This window comes from Rhynchophorus ferrugineus, unplaced genomic scaffold (assembly GCF_030347505.1).
Source record: "Rhynchophorus ferrugineus isolate W39M unplaced genomic scaffold, kcgeb_rfMv2 rfM11, whole genome shotgun sequence".
Lineage (NCBI taxonomy): Eukaryota > Metazoa > Arthropoda > Insecta > Coleoptera > Curculionidae > Rhynchophorus > Rhynchophorus ferrugineus.
In genome coordinates, this window is record NW_027472590.1 from 6,625,000 (window position 1) to 6,643,259 (window position 18,260).

General features: G+C 34.9%; 1 protein-coding gene and 1 pseudogene across 3 annotated transcripts in view; both read right to left on the minus strand.

Moving 5' to 3' along the window:
• The window catches only part of LOC143204719 (neurobeachin), a 520,160-nt gene that overhangs the window by 342,101 nt on the left and 159,799 nt on the right, over nt 1-18,260 (minus strand). The window lies entirely within an intron of this gene.
• On the minus strand, nt 17,179-17,279 carry LOC143205382 (uncharacterized; annotated as a pseudogene).

Here is an 18,260-nt window from a genome sequence, read left to right on the forward strand (position 1 = left end):
TCGGACCAAACGAAATCTTAAATAAAACCGATGCGAGAGAAGGAAAAACGCGTGTCTGCGAGAGGAGCTTAATTTTAACGACTCGGGAAATAGAGTGAGAGAGACATTACATCAATAACGGGTAACTGTTTTTCGTTACCTTGCTTGGCTTCAGTCTAATTAATACTTGAAGCGATTTATCAATGTCACAGACTTGTACGATGTAATTTATTAGTGATCAATACACCTTCGATTGGTTTTAGCGAAAAAATAAGTTAGAAGAGAAAGCAACGTAGAGAATTCGGTGATTGCATGTATTTTGATCAGCGATGCCTATTGGTGAAAATGTAAATATATGTTAAACTACCTGACCTAGCTATTAAATTGGACGATTTTAATATTCCTCTAGAGCAAATAACTGTTTCTCATTTGGTACTATTGATCTTCTCAGGCTATATTTCATTATTTCGACAATCTTTACTTTTTTCGTTTTATTTGAAGAAATACGTGTCCGAAGCTTGTGGAATAATTTTCCAAACATATGGTGATGCTTCTGCGGCATATCACAATTTTCGATTTTGATTTTAACAACTGAAAAGTGGTAATTGTAATATCAGTGGCAAAGAACAGAGTAAGGGACCAAAAAGCCAGAGGACAAGGAATTCAAGACTTATTGGACGAAAACCTATCTAAAATTCTCAAAGAACTTCAGTTGTTGACGAATGAACTAAACTAAACTACTTGAGTGTGGTTTGGTTGGCTTCAACCTTCTCAACTCTTCAATCTCTTCAATTTCATGTGTGTTGTCCAGTAGCTGTATTGCTTCCACGTTGCTGTAATTTAGCAACCATCGAGATGTAGGCCGAGCTGAATCTACTTGAGGAATCGGGTATCATCGGTCCAGTGAAATAATTAGGTTTTTGTCATTTAGCCACAACGCAAAATTAACATGAATATATTTGAAGCTATTAAGCTGTATTTTCCAGTTTGTAGTTTATTTGTCGTTGTGTCTTGTTGATTGAGTTTTCCTACACCCTTAAATCTTTTGATATGTTAACTGTGTTGTCGGTAAATGTTCCAAGTACTGTACATTTTTCTGTAGAAACATCAGCAGTGTAGAGCAGATACAAGACTGGCCCCAAGATATTACCTTATGAAACCCCAGCCAAATAGGTTGAAGTGTTAAAAATGCTCCCTCATGTAACACAGCAAATTTTCTTCCGAAAATATATGATTCCTGCAGGAGATAGTAACTCTGCGGTATCAGTTTGCTCATTTTGTATATTAATTCCAAATAGCATACCCGGTCAAAAGCTTGTGCGACGTCCAGGAATATTGCAGGGCAGTATTTCTTTTCTTCGAATGCCTTTTCAATAACTGTTGTAACTCTGTGCGCCTGGTCGATTGTCGAGGGGTGATTTCGAAATCCAAACTGGAAATCTGGCTATAGAAATGCTTTAATGGTTCAATACGCTTTAACAGAAATTTCTCAAATAATCTTGATATCGCAGGCAGCACCGAAATAGGCCTGTAAGATGATCCTGTGAGACAAACTCTGTCGGGTTGTCAAATTTTTTAAGCATAATTGTTTGAGTAACCTTAAGACATACGAATATATATGTCAACATGATTATTGCTTCTCGTGGCAGCTCTTTTAAGAACCCAGATGAAATATCATCAATTTAGGAGCCTTTCTAGGATAGACGTTGTTGTCAATTTCTGTGACAACTTCCATTGGAGAAACGATTTTCAGATACATCGGGCTGATAAGTATGATTATATATGTTGTAGATCTTATATCATTCGGTTGGAACACGTTAGCTAAATCTTCTGCGAACTATTCAGCTATTTGGATTGGGCATCCAGTGACTATTAGTGTTTGAAACCATCAAAAGAAAGCTCACTGGAAATATATTTGGCTCAAACTTAAAACTAATGACAAATCGCTGTACGAAATCTTGTTTTATTAGCCAGATCTGGTACTTATTGATACACATTTTACACTTTTCTACGTTAAACATACATTTTCGAATATATTAGACCGAAAATAAATGAACGATCTAAACGAATTTCCCTCTAGTTCGTGGTATCGGTAACCAGAAAGCGAGCGCATTGAAAAATACGCGCATATTTATTCGTTTTTCCCGTAGGAAACGAGTACGGTGCTCTCCATCGTCGAGACTCGAAAATCTCGCAACCGCTATACGGAAAATAGAGAAACGTCTAACGTCAGCCATAAAATTGGCCGCAGATGTTCCATTCGTCGGGAAATATTTTAATCTCGGATAGAAGATTCTTAACGGGGACACAAAACGACAGACAGAGAGAAAGGGAAGGTTTCTAACCGTCCCACCCTCCCCGGCTCCCATCTTCCGTAAAATCCAACCCACATCAGGCGACATTATAAAATTGTTGGCCTGAAAATGTCGTGAGACGCCATGAGGCGTATCAGTAAACGACGTCTGATATTATCAAGATTTCCGCCATAATATAACAAATATAGATCTATATATGAGGCCTATAAATTGATTTTAAAGTTTTTTTAATTTTTAAAAGTTTATTGTAAAAAATTGGTACAGTGTACTTTATTCAAAGTATTGTCCATCGATAGCCCATACTTTTCCCCATCTTTCAGACAATTTAGAGATTTTAACTCAAAAAAAGTTTTGATGCTATCCACGAATTGACCCATTTTTTGACATACTCATAAGAAATCAATCACTGCTCAGACAAGTCATGACACACATGTCGGAACAAGTGGTAATCAGGAACAGCAACGTCTAGCGAGTACGGCAGGTGGGGTGACACCTTTTTTTTGTTTTGCAACATGTGGTCGAGCGCTGTCATGCTGAAGAAAACATTGTTGTATCTGCCGATCTGGTATCAAATACATACCCTAGAAGCCGACTACGTTTTATCTGATTAAAACAATAAAATACTCCTAATAACGTTTTCTAACGTGAGTCCAGTCTAGATTTTAATATTCTCTAACAAAAATTAATTTTTTTGTGTCACGCGCCAGAGCGTTATCGGCACTGAGGTCAAATTTCAGTGCCGATGAACGCATAACGCGCGAGCGCGTGGCGAATGAAGATGGACAGAATATGAAATTATATTGTTGACTGGAAGATATAATTAAATATACCATAACAAACTTATATATGTATAAAATGGGAATTAATCAACTACTAAAATAAGATAAAAAAATGTTCAGCAGAAAAACGAGAAAAAAATAACTATTACTATAAACAAACAAAATGTCTATTCAAGTAAATTGGGAAGTCAATAGAAGTAAATGACCGAACATAAGCTAATACCAATTTTTACTAAAACTCATAAAATAAAAATCCTAATCAGATAAATCCTAAGAGATCACTCATGACTAATTTTTGCGCAGTCTAAATAACCAGGATATCCAGGACATGCACTGCATACATAAATAGTGCCTTTTCTTTTTTTTTATAAATAAAAAAAATTACATTGCTTTCTCACTACCTCCTGCTTTCTTCTTCTCTCGTATTTTCAAAACACATTCGCTGATAACCGCTCAGGAGGTAGGTTTGGATGCAGCCAGGCCTAAGATAACTTGTTCTGAACTTGATTGATGATGGTTAATAGGTGGGTGATGATTATGGTTAATAGGAAAACGTTTCTGTTCCGATAATTTTCTGTTTCCTCTTTTGGAGTTTGTGAGCAGTGGCTTTTATTGATCATTTGGGACATTTTATGTATGTGTGTACTTGCCTTACGCCATATATATTCTTCGAAGAATATTCAGATATGATAATGATGATAAAAGCTCGTAGTACAGTCATTTGGTTCTAAAGGAAGGAAGTCGCCTGGAATTTTGAAAATGAGTACTTTTACAGAATTTGATGTGCTGTTTCTGAATTTTTTCTGTTTTCTTCTGGCTTTCGATCAACTTTGTTACCTCGCTTCTTTATAATCTCCATTCCGACTCATTTCACGATAAAACATTTATGTACAAAATAAAACTATTTTAAAAGATAAAATTTCAAATATAACTTTTCTATTTGTAAATTAGTATTTCCAGGACGGATAATTCTATTTTTTTTGTCGCTTTAACGGGTGTCGTCATTTCGCGACTATACAGTAGTACGGTGTTGATCTAAAGGAGACGAGGACAGACATAAAGTATGTATATATATATATATATATATATATATATATATATATATATATATATATATATATATAAATTAATAAAATTGATAACACAAAATGGGGGGTTAACAGAATAAATACTATACATACAATTTGAAAATAGACACAAATACAGGACTAGAATCACCATAACGAAGTAGAGGTTCTATCCAGACAGTACATATCAGCACCCATACTGAAGTGGTAATGGTTATTTGGTCAATAACATTACACTTAGCATAGGCTAGATTCTATGGAGAAATCGATCTCTCGTAGAACTCCGATGAGTCTGTCGGTATTTTCTCCTGTCAAGGCATTTTTGCACGGTCACAAAACTCACAGTGAGCAGGGGCAGGCCCGAAATCATCGTGCGAGAAACGACAGCGGCCCAATTTTAGTCGATTCAAAGTCGAGGAGAAAAAATCTACTTTAACCTCAAAAAGCCTGTTGTGGTTGGCCTCCTGGACCCAACGACGTTGTACCTCGCTCTTTGTGAAACAAGAAACGAATGGTATAAGGTCGCTATGGACACAAACATCCGTGATGAGGAGGGGAGATGAGGCTGCCGAATTAGCCGCACTATCCGCGCGCTCATTTCCCGGTATACCGACATGAGAAGGGATCCATAGTAAACTTGTCCTGATCCCGTTCAGATAGAGGGTACATATAATTGACGGTGAATCACTAACCAGGGGATCGTTGAACTTCTGTTCCAGGAATCAATCGAGAGCATTCGGGAGTCGGTCAGGATTAGCCATTCTTTGAAGGATTGTGTTGAGATGTACGATAAAGCTTTTAATGATAATTCTAATATTTAAGATAATTTAATTAACATCATTTTCAATCATTACCCTAAAACTGTTATTAATCTGTTGGAAACTGTTTCTTATTTCAATAAAAACGAATCAAATCGGTCTTCGTCCTTCTATAGACCGAGTTTCAATAAAATTTATAGTTAAAACTAGTAGTACTATTTAAGAACGTTAGTTATACCGTATAATTAAAGAATTTTATCGACAATATTTTTACTGCAGTTAAATTTGGAATAGTTAGTAACCTAAGAGGAATTTTAAATTCGATTTATGATTTTTTTTTCCAGGCCCATATATTTAACACGCCTTTATTCTGCAACATACTACGAACCAAGAAGCGTGAAAAAAAAACCACCACGCCGTATAGCTAAAATTGATCCTGGCGATATGAGTTTGACACCGATAGCGGAGCGGGAAAAAAATCCCGAGCCCCGATTTTTTGCCGATTCCCACTAAAAAACAAAGACCATTGATTGGCCGGCGGGTCTCGGTTTTTCCACGGGTTCTCGCTCGTTTATACGCGTCATACGAGAAGCGTCAAGCGCCAGACCTTCAACAGAATAGAGGTGTCCGATAAATGGGCTTTTCCGATGGCGGCGGCCACTCGAAAGCCCGGATGCAAAACCAAGATTAATATTCGCAGTTCTGGCTGTGACAAGGAATTTCTGACAATCTAAAACGCCTCGCCAATTTAACCGAGGAGCGAGAGAGAGAGCGTGAGAGGGAGAGAGAGGCAGAACGAGTGCCGCTCGCCGCTAATGGAGGCCGGAGATTTTGCGATTTACGGGCAATATCGAAACTTTCGGCCGAACTTGTTTTTCGTGGTCTAGAGGGCGCGCGAAACGCTAAACAACGTTAAAAAGTCGTAAATAGTGGCCGTATTGGAAAATGTACCGTGTACCGAGTTACGGTCGCCCTCCGAGAGAGCTGGTAGATGACATACGAGCCGGCGTTCGAAACTTTTCAGACAGCCTGGATTTCGCAGGGCGGAAATTTAGTGGGAAGTATTCGGAGTTGACGGAAAAAAATCGATCTCGACGGTGTATGGAAATAAGTTCACGTTCTTTTATGATGATGAAATACGAACGGTCGTATTTTCTGATGCCCAGAAGTGTTAGACAGGCCATATTGATCGAAACGTCGAATATTATCAGTGTTCAAGTCATATTTGAACGATTTTTTATCGTATTTTCCTTACTAATTACAATATATAGAGAACTCCAAAGAGCAAAGTGTAAAATAATATGTTTTCCTGACTACATTGGAGAACCTCTTTGTCTCTATTTGGTATCGTCAATGATTCAAGAATTAACGTCACTATCTTCCTGTTCTGAACGCCTCAGCTTCACAATTGAACTTCAATTATGCTTTGATGCAATTATATACTACAGTATTTAACACATTTTACGACTAACTATATATAATGAAGTCAACTAGGTCATATTTAACTACACAACTATTTCTTCGATTTCTCAAATGTGAATACTTCATACGATGTTCTCTGAGGTTCTTCCACTCTGAGATAATATTATGTATTCCAAGAACCTTACACCATCAACAGATGGTTCCAATGAACACTCTTAAACCCTAGGACGCCTTTTCCATGCAATAAATAAGATTTAGAGCAAGATGACGGTAATAAAAATTGTCGCAAAAAGTGTATGATATGCACTAAATGTATATTTACAACAAATGACCAAAAACACCGTTGGTCCGTTAAAATATTTTCAAATCCAATAAGTGTAAGTACTATTAAGTATAAGTACTCTATTTCTCAATCAACATGCTGCTGTTGAGTCACAATACTTTTAAGTATAAGTTTCAGCTATTATTAAACATTCTTAATCTTCTGTTTTGTAGATTACTTTTCATGTACTTATGTCATGTTTTTTCTGAGTAACTGCCATACTATATTAAAAGTTAACTTTGTCGCAAAAGTCTGAGAGCAATGCGTTCATTTATTTTTTGATGCCATACTTCATTATAGAGGTATCTGTTAAGAAAAAAAAACAACATAATTAATATAAAACCTCAAAATTAGACACATTATCTATAGTTTTTAAAGATATTAATAATGAACACCACATTTCTACTGGATTTATAGACGATCTTCATTAAATAATATTCTGACAACTTTTCTAATTTTTATTACTAAGTTTCGTTACATCTAAACATGCTACATATCAAATCTTTAATAAGCCCTTGCTAGATCTATGGCAGTATAAAATAAAATAACTCCTTCTCAACCAACTTGCTGCTGAGGACGTTTTGAGTTGAGGAATTTTTCACCAAATTTGGACAAAGCTGATATACGGAACCCCTCATTTTGAGCTAAATAGTTCAATTGAAAATATTAACACAAAACTGTGTGTGAAAACCAATTGATAAACATATCTAAATAATTAAATTTTCTATCTCTACGTTGAAATGTTATTCTCCTCGTTTTCCTTTATATTTTTTACTAGCGACCCGCCCCGGCTTCGCACGGGTGCAATGCTGATACTAAATTAAATACACTACAGAAAAAATATGAACGTTGTATATAAAAACATAGCGGCCCGCTCCGACTTTGCACGGGCATAAAATATATATGCCTATGTCACTCAATGAAAACATGATTAAAATCGATCCAGTATTTTTGGTTCATTCATTACTGCCCTTGGCCTGCACGCATTAAATTTGGAGTAAAACAATTCCTCTTCCCCTATACTTACTATGAAGATTTCCTGCTATCTTTGGAATATCTAAATTCATACAATTTTTATTACATTACACATTTTTAAACGCAAATTTTAAATTTGTAATATCTCCGAAAATATTTGTTTAATTTACATGCTGTAAGGAACCATATTGATCTATATTAATTGCACACTGTATTTAAGGTACTTAATACGATAAGGATTAATGCCGTATTGCTTAAAATGGTTTCGTAAATAAGCCATTTTCTCACGTAAAAAGTAAACAATAAAAATGGTTAATGTGGGTTATCCCTGAAAGATAAACATATACCGTCGCGGACTTTTTTGTGGACCTTTTTATGGTGTACAATATTGTAGTACATTAATTTGATCTAACTCGTAGGGTTAGGCAGCGTTTTTGCTAATTGCTAAATAAGCCTAAAAAAATAGGTTAATTTACGACATCACGTTAGAAACCTCTAAAATTAGCAATGTTGCCTTAGTATATTATGCATGTATTATACATATAAACCTTCCTCTTGAATCACTCTATCTATTGAAAAAAACCGCATCAAAATCCGTTGCGTAGTTTTAAAGATTTAAGCGCACATAGGGATATAGGGACAGAAAAGGCGACTTTGTTTTATACTATGTAGTGATATTAGGCCTATATGGTAGCACTTCTCATTTTAATATTTCCAAGTATGTTTTAACCGATTTTGCAACATGTGGTCGAACATTGTCATGCTGAAGAATAACATTGTTATATTTTTGCTCGTACTTCAAAATCGCCATATTTAAAACGTCGAAAGCAATATTCACATGTTGGAAACGATGGCGCATGGTTATCATAAGCTTCACACAACATTTAACGATCTTCAGCTGTGTTTTTCTTTCAAATCACTACATAGTATAAAACAAAGTCGCCTTTTCTGTCCCTATATCCCTATGTGCGCTTAAATCTTTAAAACTACGCAACGGATTTTTGATGGTTTTTTTCAATAGATAGAGTGATTCAAGAGGAAGGTTTATATGTATAATACATGCATAATATACTAAGGCAACATTGCTAATTTTAGAGGTTTCTAACGTGATGTCGTAAATTAACCTATTTTTTAGGCTTATTTAGCAATTAGCAAAAACGCTGCCTAACCCTACGAGTTAGATCAAATTAATGTACTACAGTATTGTACACCATAAAAAGGTCTACAAAAAAGTCCGCGATGGTATATGTTTATCTTTTAGGGATAACCCACATTAACCATTTTTATTGTTTACTTTTTACGTGAGAAAATGGCTTATTTACGAAGCTATTTTAAGCAATACGGCATTAATCCTTATCGAATTAAGTACCTTAAATACAGTGTGCAATTAATATAGATCAATATGGTTCCTTACAGCATGTAAATTAAACAAATATTTTCGGAGATATTACAAATTTAAAATTTGCGTTTAAAAATGTGTAATGTAATAAAAATTGTATGAATTTAGATATTCCAAAGATAGCAGGAAATCTTCATAGTAAGTATAGGGGAAGAGGAATTGTTTTACTCCAAATTTAATGCGTGCAGGCCAAGGGCAGTAATGAATGAACCAAAAATACTGGATCGATTTTAATCATGTTTTCATTGAGTGACATAGGCATATATATTTTATGCCCGTGCAAAGTCGGAGCGGGCCGCTATGTTTTTATATACAACGTTCATATTTTTTCTGTAGTGTATTTAATTTAGTATCAGCATTGCACCCGTGCGAAGCCGGGGCGGGTCGCTGTTTAACTAAAAAGTAAAACCTCCCGCAAATGCAATTCAGATAAAAGGATATAAATTCAGACATTTTCTATGCACCGAAAAAATATTTTGTTCACACTTCGATGAAATTACAGCCAGAAAGTGAAGCCTCTCAATGAGGCTTCAACATGATTGGTACCCGATATGACTTAATATACAGTAACACTATATATTATAAATTCTTTAAAACTAATTTATAGCCCGATATATCTGCAATAATAAGCAAAGCAAAACAAAACGAATTTATGAAAATCGAATTTCATCGAGTTTCGATTCAACTCTACCAACAACTGCTAAGAATCCTTCGTTGCTTATTTGCGATCTAGAAATTGAAAACCTTAAATGGCACAGACCTAATTAAGAGTCAGCCGCTGTTTTCGCAGGCGCTGCTCTTAAATTAAGGAAGAGAGACAGGAAGGGAATCCTGAATTACACGTCTTGACCTGGAAGCAGTTTTCTACCTTTGTAATAAGAATGTTTTATTATATATATATATACGGACACACGCTCTCTTTCTTAGTCCAATTTACTTGCATTTTGAGCTGAGAACAACAATAAGGCTTAATTAACGGGAATAATTAATTATGATGGTGGTAAAAACACAAAGGAAAGAGGTCTCCCTCTTAAAAATACTAGACGCAGTAGAAAAAGTAAGGAATTAGATACATAGCTTAATTTCTTCAGGTTTTTTCCTCGAATTTGATATTATATTTATAGAAAATAATAGAAATACAATTTTTTAAAAATTGTTGGTCTTTTTCGCAACATTACGTTGGTCAATTCGTATAGTTAGTCATTTAAGTTTTTGAGAGTTTGAGTTCGGCTTTAGTCCAATAAATGTTACAATTCATTGTTTTCCAAGTTTTTGAAAAGTAACTAAAGCCGAATTCAACATTATTTAATAAGATACCTGCGTGCTTCTAAAATATCCAATAATTATGACATTTTGGGTAATATATTGTAAAAAGTATGAATATATATAAGTTAATTTATACATTAGAGTGACAGTTAGAAATATTTCGTGGAGTAACACGAAGCAACATAAACCCAACTTGCTTTACTTCCGATGTATATTCAATTTAAAAGAAAAGTTACTTCCTGAAGATATATTTTAAGGTACGACATCGACTTATAAAGCGATTTAATGCAATTAAGGCGCTACCATCTTTCTCATTTCTTTAACAAATTAGATAGCAACGATGTTTGTGAAAAGTATGAATTTTTAATTCGTATTTCTTTGAATATTCATGCACTTTTAATATATATATATATATATATAAATATATATATATATATATATATATATATATATATATATATATATAGTATAAGAAAATTTATACATTAAAGTGAGAGTTAATAATATTTCGTGGAGAAATACGAAGCAACATAAGCTCAACTTGCTTTACATCCGCTGTATATTCAATTTAAAAGGTAAATTACTTCCTGAAGATATATTTTAAGGTACGACATCGACTTATAAAGCGATTTAATGCAATTAAGGCGCTACCATCTTTCCCATTTCTTTAACAAATTAGATAGCAACGATGTTTGCGAAAAATATGAATTTTTAATTCGTATTTCTTTGAATATTCATGCAGTTTTAATTAATGTGGGTCCGGGATAACGGTATTAACAGAGAAATATCCGGGCCGCCTTTTTTAAAAAAATACGACGACCTGGAGTCAGACACTTTCGAACACAGACACAGTAACCAGCTATGACAATTTAATTTTATATGCTAAAATTTGTATAAATAAAAGTGAACCACCGAAATGTATGTACCCGCATAGCTTCAGAACCACTGCACCAAACTTGATAATTGTTATTTTGTTGTGTTCGTTATTGTCAGGATAAGGTTTATGCAAAAAAAAAACATAAAAAAGCTGACGGACAAAATACGGACAGATTGACGTTTATTTTTAAATTGATTTCATAGAGTATTATATCTTAGAGGTTTAACTGAAATAGGCTAATACGAAGAAAGGGTCCGAGACCACTTTTGTGATTGGTTCGTTGGACTTGTCCCACAAATACATACCAGACTTGTCCCACACCACAAAGATTTTATTCATATATTACATCTAGATTCGACATCACCATTTAGCCTGTCCTCATAACGTACGAGTATTAGTGTGATATCGTTGCTTTTTCGCAGTATCGATCTCAGCCGAAGCCATTTTAAGTTGACACTGTGATTGATTGTTGTATCTTTGAATGTCTCTGGTTCCCCTTATTATCATATTTTCCGAAACTTTCTCCGAGCTTCATCCGCTTTCAAAGAGCGCACAAAGCCATAGACAGACGAAGGAAGTTTCTTTCGCTACCTCGCCTTTAAAGTGTCGTAAACAACACGATTCAAAGACCTCATTCTAAACCCCCCGCGCCCCTGACGACGGAAATATCGTGACGGTTTAAAGTCGATTCCCAAAATAGTTCATTGAAAAGTAATGTCGAGCTTTTCCGAAAATAAACTTGAAAGAAACATCACGGTAACTTAAAAAAAATGAAGAGTAATGCACTTAATTAACAGGTCAATTGAAAAGTCCCAATGTCAAAAACACATATTTTTGGCAAAATTAGTTCATCTTATATTCAACATAATTCCCTTCAAGGGTGACACACTGATTCCTTTCCATGACCTTTCAACTTTTCGATACCATTTTTGTAGTTATACTTGTCCTTTGCTTCAAAATAGGCCTCACTTTCGGCAATCACCACTTCATTCGACGAAAATTTCTTAGCAGCGGGCATCCTTTTGAGATTTGAGAACAGGAAATAATCGCTGGGAGCCAGATCTGGAGAATACGATGGATGAGGAAGCAATTTGAAGCCCAATCCATGGATTTTTGCCATCGTTTTCACTGACTTGTGATACGGTGCTTTGTCTTGGTGAAGCAACACTTCTTTTTCTTCTAATGCGGCCGTTTTTAGTGCCATTTCGTCATTAAAACTGTCCAATGACACTATATAATAGTTACTGTTGATGGTCCTTCCTTTTTCAAGGTAGTTAATGAAAATTATTCTATGCGCATCCTAAAATACAGACGCCATGACCCTGCCAGCTGACTGTGGCGTTTTCCCACGCTTTGGAACGGGTTCGTCGTGTGCAGTCCACTCGGATGACTGTCGATTGGACTTCGGAGTGAAATGATGGAGCCATGTTTTATCCATTGATACATATCGACGCAAAATCTCGGGTTTATTACGCTTGATCATGAAAAGTGAGCTCGCGCGGCACCCACATTGCACAGAGCTTTCTCAAACCCAAATATACACGCTCAGTTGATATCTTTAGAGTGTCTGATATTTCATTCAATTTAAATTTACGATCATTTTGTGGATTTTTTAATGTTTTCGTCGGTAATAACCTCTTTTGGTCGTCCACTGCGTTCACCGTCTTCGGTGCTCATTTCACCACGTCTAAATTTAGCATACCAATCTTTGATGGTTAATTTTCCTGGGGCAGTGTCCGGAAACTCGGCATCAAGCCAAGTTTTTACCTCAACTATATTTTTTCCCTTCAAAAAAACAATATTTTATCAACACGTGAAATTCCTTTTTATCCATTTTTTTTACACAATAACAAAAGTTGCTTCGCTCAAAATGCTATAATTATCAAACTAATGATCCGACAGCTGTCAAATTTATACACGCATCTTTTGAAGGTTAGAGCTAACTCAAAAATATATGGATTTAATTCTAGTAGATGGCGCTATGTGTCAGGCCGGGGACTTTTTAATTGACCTATTAGCTGATCATAGCAAAAGCGTATCATGATTTTGTTAATCTTAACATTAGGAAGGTTGGAAGACCACCCAAAACATGTCATCTTATATGTTTAAAAAATATGTTTAATAATCATTGTTTCCGCTTATAAAAAAAACTCAATTTAGGCTGTTCTCTGAGTTTTATATTTTATATTTTGAACATGAGTTGACTGACTAGCTAGTGACAATAAGGTGATCGAATGTACACCATCAGCTGAAACAAATTGTTTATAATTACTAAATATAACTGTGACCTCTGAGTCTGAAAAAGTGTTTTGGAAACTCGACTATGGATGGTGGGAAACAAATGTGAAACGATTAAATTTTTCTGGCCTTAATATTGATAAAGTGGCGAGCTTTGAACTCATTCTTCCATATATTCCTCAGTAAAAATTGTGATTTCATCCCATTTTCATGCTACTAATAGCACAAGATTAAATGACGATACACTGATGGAAACATAAGCATATATGTAAAAGGGATGCTCAATAAACAAATATTATTATTTTTTCGATATATGTAGCCGTTTAAAAATTATAAACATAATTAATTTTTAGTTGAACATTGCTTAAGCTTATTTGCACCCCACCAGTGTTGTTTATCACTATATTTTTGAGATTGTATAAAGGTTTTCGTCCAATAACATTTGCAATTCATGTTTTTGAATGCAATTCAAACTCTTTGGTCCTCCAGGCTGATGTTTGTCATTGGCATCAAAAGCATTACTTTTAAACCGTGAAAATTATGTTCTTGAAATCAAACAACAAAGGTAATAAATGGCGAATATGTAATTTTGAACTTTCCATGATTAGCTAGTGTTTACACTGAATAACTAAACAATATTAAACGGAAAACAGTTATAACATAGTCAAAACCATCGAACTTAATAGTTCTATATTGACTCTTGGTATTTTCACCAATAAATTAGAATAAAATAGAATTAAATTGTAAAAAATATATAAATTGGTGACATGAAATTTGTTCTAACAAAAATAAAAATGAATAAGAAATAATGAAGGGATTTAGGAACTTAACAATGGTAATTGACGAATAAATTTTATCATATTTTCAATCTGACGAGACGGTGCCGAGGGAAAAAAAGAAGATGCCGCCAAATCCGTGGAAAATGCAGATCGCCTCGTTTCGTATTCCAATTTATCCGGCGGTCCTTCGAGCTGGAAATATCGGGAAAAGATTGTCTGAAAAAATGCCAATAAAGATTCCGCGAGGATATACACATTCATGTAATCGGGAAATAGTCCGAATACGTGATCGAATAATATGTTCCGGATGCCTGGCTGCGGAATCTCGAACTATCAATAATACATTTTTCTGGAATGCTCGGGCAAGGAAATGGGACGCACTTACGGGGGCCCGTCCGCACGGTCGCCCCTTCAAATTGTCTTATTTATTGTTCTGTTTTTCTTCCTCAATCGTAAAATAAAATATCTCGCTAGTATACGAGGCTTATCAATCTTAATCATCGTTTCTCTCCTCGCGGTTCCTCGAGTTTCGGCCCCTCTGAATTTTTTATACTTGAATGTGGTCAAATTATTAGAAGCGGTATCCGTATTTATGTACATTTGGATAGCTCTTTCGGCGTTCAATCATCGAATTTTCAGCATGTATGACCGGCAAATTATATTCAATATTAGTTTCGTTTGGTTTGAAAGTTTTTCTATATATTCAGCAAATGCTTGTGCTTTTTGGTGATTTTCACGTGCCCAATTCCCACATAGGTCTCTCGTAGGTATATAGGACCGTGTAGATATGAGCGCTTTAGATATTCTGTGGCTATATTACTTACAAAATGACGACACTACGGATTTATATATTTTAAAAGGTTATACCGACTTAAAAGAAAACTAAATCGACTAAACATATGAAAATTCATATTAAAACAGAACGAACTGAAATTGAGATATAATTTAAATGGACATGCAGCATCAATTAAGTAAAACCACATCGTAAGTGTCAAAACTATTTTACGGTTTCGGTTTCAGTGAGAAAAAGTATTTTAATGCATTTAAATACCAGGGAAAAGCCACTTCTTCGGTATATTACATTCGCGCGCTTTTTGCGTCCCACGTAAATTTATAATTTTCCCTTGAATATTGATGAGGAGCTAATGAATGTAAGCCACGGTTAATGCACGGAAACTGAAGCTGTGCGAATGTGTAAGAGTAAGTAAGTGGTAAACAGGGAAAATCTCGCTAATTCTTATCCACATTGATCAAAGACAACTTTGGTATAAACTTGTATTGAAAAAGCATTAAAATACAGGTACATTTCTTTCAAGCATTGTACTATGATATTGGATGTGAGCTTTTCTTTGTTTAAAGTTGAGACTTTCTAAGAAAAGCTTCTCAAACGATTTTAATGTTACAGGTACTAATGATATTATAGAATGTTTTTTCGTTAGATTTACTGTGTTTAGCACAAAATCCTGCAAAACCTACTCATTCCAAAGTAAATTATAACATATTAGTTGTACAACAAATATATAAATTGTTATATCACAGATACTTATGATGTAAATTTATATCAATAAAAATGTATTAGTTGTACAAAAATTAACACATTCGGCCAAGGGCAACAAAAGTCGGAAGAAATTTACAGGTGCAGTTAAGACTGAACAATTATTTATTTATCTATTTATTTATTTATTTATTTATTTATTTATATGTTATAGACCAATCAGCATCCTGAAATATTTAGGGTCCCTTTACAAATATACAATATGCAGCACATTTAAATGAGTTAAAGTATACACTGTTATTATAAGTACAGAATGCAAAGAAAAATATAAATACACTACAACATTAAATGACGATATACTGATGGAAACATAAACATATATGTAAAATGGGATGCTCAATAAACAAATATTATTATTTTTTCGATATATGTAGCCGTTTAAAAATTATAAACATAATTAATTTTTTATTTATTTATTTATATATTATAGAACAATCAGCAACCTGAAATATTTAGGGTCCGTTTAAAAATACACAATATGCTGCACATTTTACATCAGTTAAAGTATACACTGTTATTACGAGTATAGAATGCAAAGAAAAATATAAATACATGGTCGGATATAAGAACTAGAGTTAAATGTGTAAGATAAAGACGACACATTGCAAGATGGCAAGTAAGATATGTAAAAAGCATACAGATGCTACAGTAAAATGGTTGCACAACCCATGACAGTAACAATGATAGAAGATACAAAAAATATAAATGAACGTGCAGGATATTAGATAGATGCACACTATTATAATTCTAGTAGTAGTCCTGTTACGGTTAGAAAATTAATCAGCTTGTCCAGGATCCTCAGCCTAAGACCCTGGTCCATCGTCTCTCCCAGGTTGACCAACCGTCTTTGCTAGTTGTATCTTCGGCATGATAGAAGGTGAGGAACCACATACGGCGCACAGTGGTGGACTTTCCTTAATAAGAAACTCATGGGTCAGTTTGCAGTGACCAATTTTGAGATGCGAGAATAAGTTTAAGTTGCGCCTGCTGATGTTAGTGGTGTTAACGCATCGATAATACTCTTTATTCACCTCTCACAGCTTGTTATTTTCTGCTAGATCCCATTTGAGTTCGTTTAGATGTTTAAAGATTCTAGTAGAGTGGTGCTTCATATCTCTACTCCAGAAGAGGAAACATTTAGTAAGTGATCCCTCCATTTTCCTGGATAACTAATCATTTCTTACGATTTCAATGGTCACAGAGTGAGAAGAGAACCACATGAAGGTGATTTTTATTCCAATTTAGATGTTAGTTCGCGGATAAGTACTCCTAGGGGGTGTGGATGGTTGTGGGCACATTAAGGAGCTCATTCAATCCGAGGCGATAAGTAATAGTTTGTCTTGCACATCTTGGCATATAGTTCAGCCGTCAATACACTCGATGAAACGGAAAGTGTCCTTTCGTCACTACCGATGTAAATGCTGCCCCCACGTAGTTACTGCTATTAAAAGTTGTGGAACGTTTCACCATATTGCGTGCCATCCTTGCGCAGGGGCCATTCTCTGTATCTGTATCCAATTTTAGTTTATGTATCGCCGAAGCCAGTACAGAATGAACAATTAAAACAAGCTAATTCAAAATATTATCAAAGTCGCACTGTCGATTCTGGAGAAGCTGGTAGAAGATTTATCTTATGGAGACATCATCAAATATATAGAGAAATTCGTAGAAAATATAATCAATTTTGAAATGAAAGATTTTACACCCAGAAAGGGGCGAATATCAGCTAGTTCGATATAAAAAAATACAAACTCCCTTATACTATTAAGATTATCTATTTACGAACTCGTCTAGCACGCCACGGTCCTTGGAGATGAATTTCAGTGAGAAAGTAAAAACATTGGTTCTTTTTTTATGACCTTCGTCGTTCATATTCGTCTACTATGGAGGGGTGTTAGTGCTGGCGGCTTTACAACGACTTAAAGCATCTCTCGTCACCTCGTCTTCGAAGTTTAAGTGATTCGGTAAACAACGCGTCTCAAAGACGAATTTCTCGCCCCGAGAGTCCCTCCTCCGGCTACAAATCGAATTAGAAAGTAATTTAACGCAATTAGGAGCCGTGGCTTTCCCCATTTCTTCAGGATATTAGACAGGCAGGTTGTTTGGGTCCGATATGAATTTATAATTTATGTTCGCGTGAATATTCATCAGTTCGCAATTGATTTCGTATAATGCAACCAACCTGGGGCGTATTAGCCGACGCGGCATGGAGTTTGAAGTTCAAAAACCGGCGTAAACTCGAACAGGTGACGGTGATTTTAGCCGTTTTGTCATCTCCCTTTGGAACTTTATAACTCTGTGTTATTGTTGTCGTGTAGTTTTCTAAATTATTTTCGTGAAACCAATATTTAATTTTGTCTTATATAACATATAATAAAGTGTTTTGTTACTAATTATCTGATTATATAAATTATGTAAATTAAGTTTGAGTTTCATAAAAAATAAAAGCTTCATTGCGTAAATTTTATTTAGATAATGATCAATTTTCTTTCAATGTTTGACTGACAAATTTTAATTCCATTAGATACA